This window comes from Panthera tigris, chromosome E1 (genome assembly GCF_018350195.1).
Source record: "Panthera tigris isolate Pti1 chromosome E1, P.tigris_Pti1_mat1.1, whole genome shotgun sequence".
In the NCBI taxonomy this organism is placed as follows: Eukaryota; Metazoa; Chordata; class Mammalia; order Carnivora; family Felidae; genus Panthera; species Panthera tigris.
The window spans coordinates 41292417-41298416 of record NC_056673.1 but is presented as its reverse complement, the minus strand read 5'-3'; the positions used below and the strand labels follow the sequence as shown (position 1 = coordinate 41298416).

At 47.5% G+C, this 6000-nt stretch overlaps 1 long non-coding RNA gene and 2 other non-coding genes across 3 annotated transcripts; 1 reads left to right on the top strand and 2 right to left on the bottom strand.

The window, feature by feature from the left end:
- The first annotated feature begins 537 nt into the window (after positions 1 to 537).
- On the top strand, positions 538 to 728 carry LOC122233882. The gene has a single exon (XR_006211607.1). It is a non-coding gene; the product is annotated as a U2 spliceosomal RNA (small nuclear RNA).
- A 1232-nt stretch (positions 729 to 1960) lies between these two features.
- Positions 1961 to 2148, bottom strand: LOC122233895. Its single transcript, XR_006211620.1, has one exon. It is a non-coding gene; the product is annotated as a U2 spliceosomal RNA (small nuclear RNA).
- Positions 2149 to 3008: 860 nt separating this feature from the next.
- On the bottom strand, positions 3009 to 4402 carry LOC122233538. Its single transcript, XR_006211135.1, has 2 exons — positions 4267 to 4402; positions 3009 to 3151 (listed from the first exon to the last, which is right to left on the bottom strand). It is a non-coding gene; the product is annotated as an uncharacterized LOC122233538 (long non-coding RNA).
- Positions 4403 to 6000: the final 1598 nt, after the last annotated feature.

The window sequence follows — 6000 nt, the reverse complement described above, 5'->3', positions numbered from 1 at the left end:
ATTTGTCTCGTTCTGGGCTTTCTCCAAGGAAATGAGACTTGAGGCAGCTTTCCCGCTACAGGCGCGTTTCCCTTTCAAGGCGAGAAGAGAGAGAGAGTGAGAGAGAGAGAGAGAGAGATGAGAGGGGGGGGAAAGGGGGAAGGGGGGGGAAGGGGGAAGGGGGGGGAGAGAGGGGAGAGGAGGGAGAGAGGGAGAGAGGGGAGAGAGGAGAGAGGGAGAGAGGGAGAGCGAGCGAGTGAGCGAGCGCGAGCCGGCGCTGACGGCAGGAAACCAGGAAACGGCGCGTGTGTGGGCGGGACATGCAAATTAAAGTGGCTGTTTCTCTCGCGAGCTATGGGAGCAAAACAATAAAAAGCGTGAAAGCCCCGAACAAGTTAAGCGATCTGATAAACTGAGTATGTCTTAGGAGTTGTGACGATGACACACTGTCCAGTCTGAGGAAAGAGGGTGAGCCTTCGTTTGAGGGTGACTTTTCTCACCGTGACGCAAAGGAGGAGTGAGAGGGAGGGTGCCGATGTGCTGGGGGAGGTTACGGTTATCGCTTCTCGGCCTTTTGGCTAAGATCAAGTGTAGTATCTGTTCTTATCAGTTTAATATCTGATACGTCCTCTATCCGAGGACAATATATTAAATGGATTTTTGGAGCCGGGAGATGGAATAGGAGCTTGCTCCGTCCACTCCGCGCATCGACCTGGTATTGCAGTACTTCCAGGAACGGTGCACCTCCTCTGGGAGGAAACACTCGAATGTGTCAAAGGTTAGTCCTCACGGTCGTCTTTTCCCGGCTTCGCTTCCCCGGTTCTGTTCGCTCTCTTACGTTTCTTCTGTATTGATTGTGCTGTCTTATCATATATGTGTTCCCCGCTGACTTTTTTAGTGGTGGTTTTTGCGTCGGAAAACGAGGGGCGAGCTTAGATACTTACGATTCTGCCGCCTTTTTTCTTCAACCGCTGAGTTTTTTTCTATATCCCCAGCTTTCAGATGCCCTAACAAGTAGTTCTGCTTTTGTTTTTTAATTCTTGCTTGCGTGCAGTGGGTGTTTTGACTGGCAAATGCAGCTCCTTAACATTCAGTGCATGTAGGTTATGTGCGGAATTGCAATGAATGGGGAGGAGTTGTACGTAATGGGGAGGCGGGGATCTCTATCTAAGGTTCTACTTTTTTGGCCTTGCGCTATCATTTCCAAGACAGCTTCTGTCAGTTCCTGTTGCTGGAGTATTCTTTTGGAGGAAGATTGACCTTCCAAGAAGTTCTGCTCTTTGAGTCAAAGTTTTTAGATGCGGACTTAAATCTTGACATTGCAATTCTTGCTGAGGTTTCCTTATGGTCCTTTCTGTATAACGGGTGGAAACTTTAAAGTTTCCTTTGGCGTATACGGAGGGGCTTTAAGGGGAATTTAGCAAGAATTGCAATGTCAAGAGGGGCCCTCGATTTAAAAACATCTAACTTTGACTCAGAATGCGGCTTGGGGGTCAATTCTTCCCTTCTCCACTCCACCCAAGCCTCAACGACTTGTGAGCGCAGCCACAAAAAAAATAGAACCTTAGATAGAAGGAGGAAGTCTCAATCCTTAGATCAACTTGTAGAGATTCATTGACTCATAATTCCTACACTTTGTGAATGTTAAGGAGTTCATTTGAGTCAAAACTACCACAAAAGTTGGAAGCAGTTTAAGCAGAAACTACTTGTTAGGCATCTGAAAGCTCAAAGTGGGGGATATAGAAAAAAACTCAGCGGTTGAAGAAAAAAGGCGGCAGAATCGTAAGTATCTAAGCTCGCCCCTCGTTTTCCGACGCAAAAACCACACCACTAAAAAAGTCAGCGGGGAACACATATATGATAAGACAGCACAATCAATACAGAAGAAACGTAAGAGAGCGAACAGAACCGGGGAAGCGAAAGCCGGGAAAAAGACGACCGTGAGGACTAACCTTTGACACATTCGAGTGTTTCCTCCCAGAGGAGGTGCACCGTTCCTGGAAGTACTGCAATACCAGGTCGATGCGCGGAGTGGACGGAGCAAGCTCCTATTCCATCTCCCGGCTCCAAAAATCCATTTAATATATTGTCCTCGGATAGAGGACGTATCAGATATTAAACTGATAAGAACAGATACTACACTTGATCTTAGCCAAAAGGCAGAGATGACCGAGAAGCGATAACCGTAACCTCCCCCAGCACATCGGCACCCTCCCTCTCACTCCTCCTTTGCGTCACGGTGAGAAAAGTCACCCTACATACGAAGGCTCAACCCTCTTTCCTCAGGACTGGACAGTGTGTCATCGTCACAACTCCTAAGACATACTCAGTTTATCAGATCGCTTAACTTGTTCGGGGCTTTTCAAGCTTTTTATTGTTTTGCTCCCATAGCTCGCTAGAGAGAAACAGCCACTTTAATTTGCATGTCCCGCCCACACACGCGCCGTTTCCTGGTTTCCTGCCGTCAGCGCCGGCTCGCGCTCGCTCTCTCGCTCTCCTCTCTCTCCCTCTCTCCTCTCCCTCTCTCCATCTTCTCCTCTCTCTCCCTCTCTCCTCTCCCACCTTTCCCCCCTTCCCCCCCCCCCCCCCCTTCCCCCTTACCCCCTCCTCTCTCTCTCTTCTCTCTCTCTCTCTCTCTCTCGCCTTGAAAGGGAAACGCGCCTGTAGCGGGAAAGCTGCCTCAAGTCTCATTTCCTTGGAGAAAGCCCAGAACGAGACAAATAGATTTGTGAGGTTTTTCTTGGCAGCATTTTTCTTTTCTTAAATTTCTTTTCGCACGTACAGCAACGTTGAAAGATTTTCTACCGTGAGCACCCACCACCTAACATCATGGATCTGTTGTGTACTGTACATACATACACCGACACAGATGCAGATACATATATATCCATCCCTCTAACCTTTTACTAAGCTGTCTTGCTCTAGGAGTTATGAGATCAACAACCTTTTCTCTTTTTTGAATTCCTAGTTTCTCTTTTGAGCAGTTCTATTTGTAAATAGTGGTATTTCATGACTTGTATTCTCATTTACAGGCCTTCCAACGGGGGGGGGGGGGGGAACTTTGCTTGTTAGAATAAAACGCATTCCACGTCGCAGTTCCCATATGGGTCCATCGGTGGACCCCCTTAATAACTTGTCAACGCCATCCAGCCAAAGACCACCAGGAACACACCTGTAAATGAAAAGGGTTGGGTTACCGCTTGCTGCAAAGTGAGAAGGAAACCGCGGGGCGCCTCAGTGAGAGGGTGTCAGGAATGGCTCATTATATACGGGATGTAGGCTTGCATTAGGGAGCTTGGGGAAGGTTTGAGTGAGCGAGGCCTTCTTTTGGGATGCGAAGGGTGGCGGAATTGCCCCCCTCCCCTGCCGCCCGCCAATATGCCACTTTGGCGTAAGGATTATTTTGAGCTGAAACAGGAGGAAAAAACTCTTCCCTCCCCCGATTTGCCTAAAATCAGGACATAAAGGTATACAGGAGTTAATTACGGACAACCCTGGATCCTTATCAGCCCAGAGACTGGCACCAGAGACTTTACCTAAACAAATTTTACTGCCCAGCCCTTATCTTCCACTATTTCCCCATATAGTTACCATCCCACAGTTGGCCAGCCTAGAAAACTCAAAGCCCTTTTACTTTTTGTCACTTTTCTGAAAATTTATTATTTTTTTGTTTCTGTTTGTTTTGTTTTTAAAGATTCTTTATTTGTATATTTTATTTTCAGAGAGAGAGAGAGAGACGGAGAGAGAGAGAGCACACACACACAGGAGGCGGGGGGGAGGGGGGGGGAGAGAGAGAGAGGAGAGAGAGAGAGGAGAGAGAGAGAGAGAATCCCCAGGAGGCTCTGTGCTGCCGGCCAGTGCAGAGCCCGACTCGGGGCTCGATCTCATGAACCATGAGACCATGAACTGAGCAGAAATCATGGGTCAGACACTTAACCGACTGAGTCACGCAGGCGCCCCTGTTTGTTTTGTTTTTAAGCGGCTATGTAAGCCCAAGTTCCAGCCACCCCATTGGGTTATTCATCCCTTTCTCCTGTGTATATATGAGATACGTACACATAATACACTTCTGTTTCTTTTTCTCTTTTTGATGCCCCAGCCATCCTCCCCTTCCCACCACCCCAAGAACCTTGAAGGGGAGAAGGACAAAGATTCCCCCCCTCCAGACAACACACACACACACACACGCACACACGCACACGCACGCACACACGCACACATTCTCCTACAGATGACCTCAGGCAGTGGGGGGTAATTCAGTGATTGGGGTAGCTGAATACATCTTACCTAGGAGAAAGGAAGAATAGAGCGAAGCCAAAACTGCGACTGGGAAAGTAGCAGCAGTTACTCATATTAGCTAGGATAGGGGGTGTTTGGTCAGCTTTGTTGTTTGGACAATATTCTTCTTTTTTCTTGTCTCAGTTCGGAGGCGGGACTACGGAGTGGCCTTGTTTCTGTCTTGATTCATCACGGTCACAGAGTGACCTTAATCTGTTGATGTTGAAAATAAATAAAGGAGGGGCGCCTGGGTGGCTCAGTCGGTTGGGCGTCCGACTTCGGCTCAGGTCATGATCTCACGTTCTGTGTTTCGAGCCCCGCGTCAGGCTCTGTGCTGACAGCTCAGAGCCTGGGGCCTGTTTCAGATTCTGTGTTCTCCCTCTTTTTCTGACCCTCCCCCATTCATGGTCTGTCTCTATCTCAAAAATGAATAAATAAACGTTAAAAAAAGAAAAAAAAAAAAGAAAGAAATAAAGGGGAGCTCAGTTAAAATGGAGTCGGGAAGCACTGGAAAGGGGAGCTCTCAAGCATGTACCACTCCTTGCAGCCTGCCTAACCTTAGCGGGAAGAAGGAAGACAAAAATTTATTCTGACAAGGGAGACCCTTTTCACATAGGAAGCTTATCTCCTGCCTTTAAGAAAAAGAAGGAAGAGCCCTCGTTGCACCCCCAGCCAACAAGGCACTAACCCCCGCTTGCAGCTAATGAGAAACCGCCAGGACCTCAAACTCCTGTTCCTCTCCAGGGAACTGTTGTTCAAAACAAGCCTCCCCAGCTTCCTCCTAAAACGTAAACAAAAGGCTGACCTTCCTTTTGCCTCTTTGGACTTGTCTGCAGTTCACCACAGCCTGCAGGTCCGTAATCGCAATTCCTCTGCTATTCCCGAATAGCTAGTAAAATAGGTTTTTTTTGCTAGTAAAATAACGGGCTGTTTTATTTTTCAGATTGCCGCCACTGTTGTGTGAAACTGTTTACGTTCCACGGGAGACCCCCACAGCCTAGCTGTGAGTGTCAGGCCAGCTTCTGCGGCTGCTTTTCTCTCTGTCTCCAAACCGAAGACACATCGCGGGGGTCTTAGCAATCTTATTCTCCCTGTAACCTCAAAACAACGAAACAATTTGCTATTTCATCATCCTGGGGGTATTTTTGCCTGAAGTTATTCCTCGATCCCCAACTAGGACGGAGAAATCTACAAGGCTAAGGAAATGGAATCCCTCAGAGCGGTGAGGCGGCAGTGAAACACGTCACCAGAGTGGCACCCACCATCCCTCAGTTTTCTCCCTGCCTTGTTGCAGTTAAAAACAAAGTATCGAATCATCTTTCCAGAAGGTACACAAGCAGATGGGAGACACTATCCTGGCAGTCTGAATTTTGCTTTTGTTGAATGTCATCGAGAATTTGGAAATTTTCACCTTTCCACCCATAATATGGGCAAAGAAAAGAACTCTGACACGAGTAGATGAATGATTAGACTCTGACTAGATGAACCAGAAGATGAAAGCAAAGGACTGGTCTCTAATGAGGAGGGGGAAAGGGATCAACATGAGTGAAATCTCCGACCCCACGTCTTCAAATGACAATATCCTAGATGAATTTTCTCAAACTCCAGACTCTGCAGGTCAACAGAACTGCAAGCCACCGAGGGTTAAAAACATAAAAAATAAAATGAAAAAAAAACCTTCGACTGTTGTGTTTTGACGGTGCAAGAAGAACCAGAAGTAGTGATAAGGCCGAACCTGTTGGA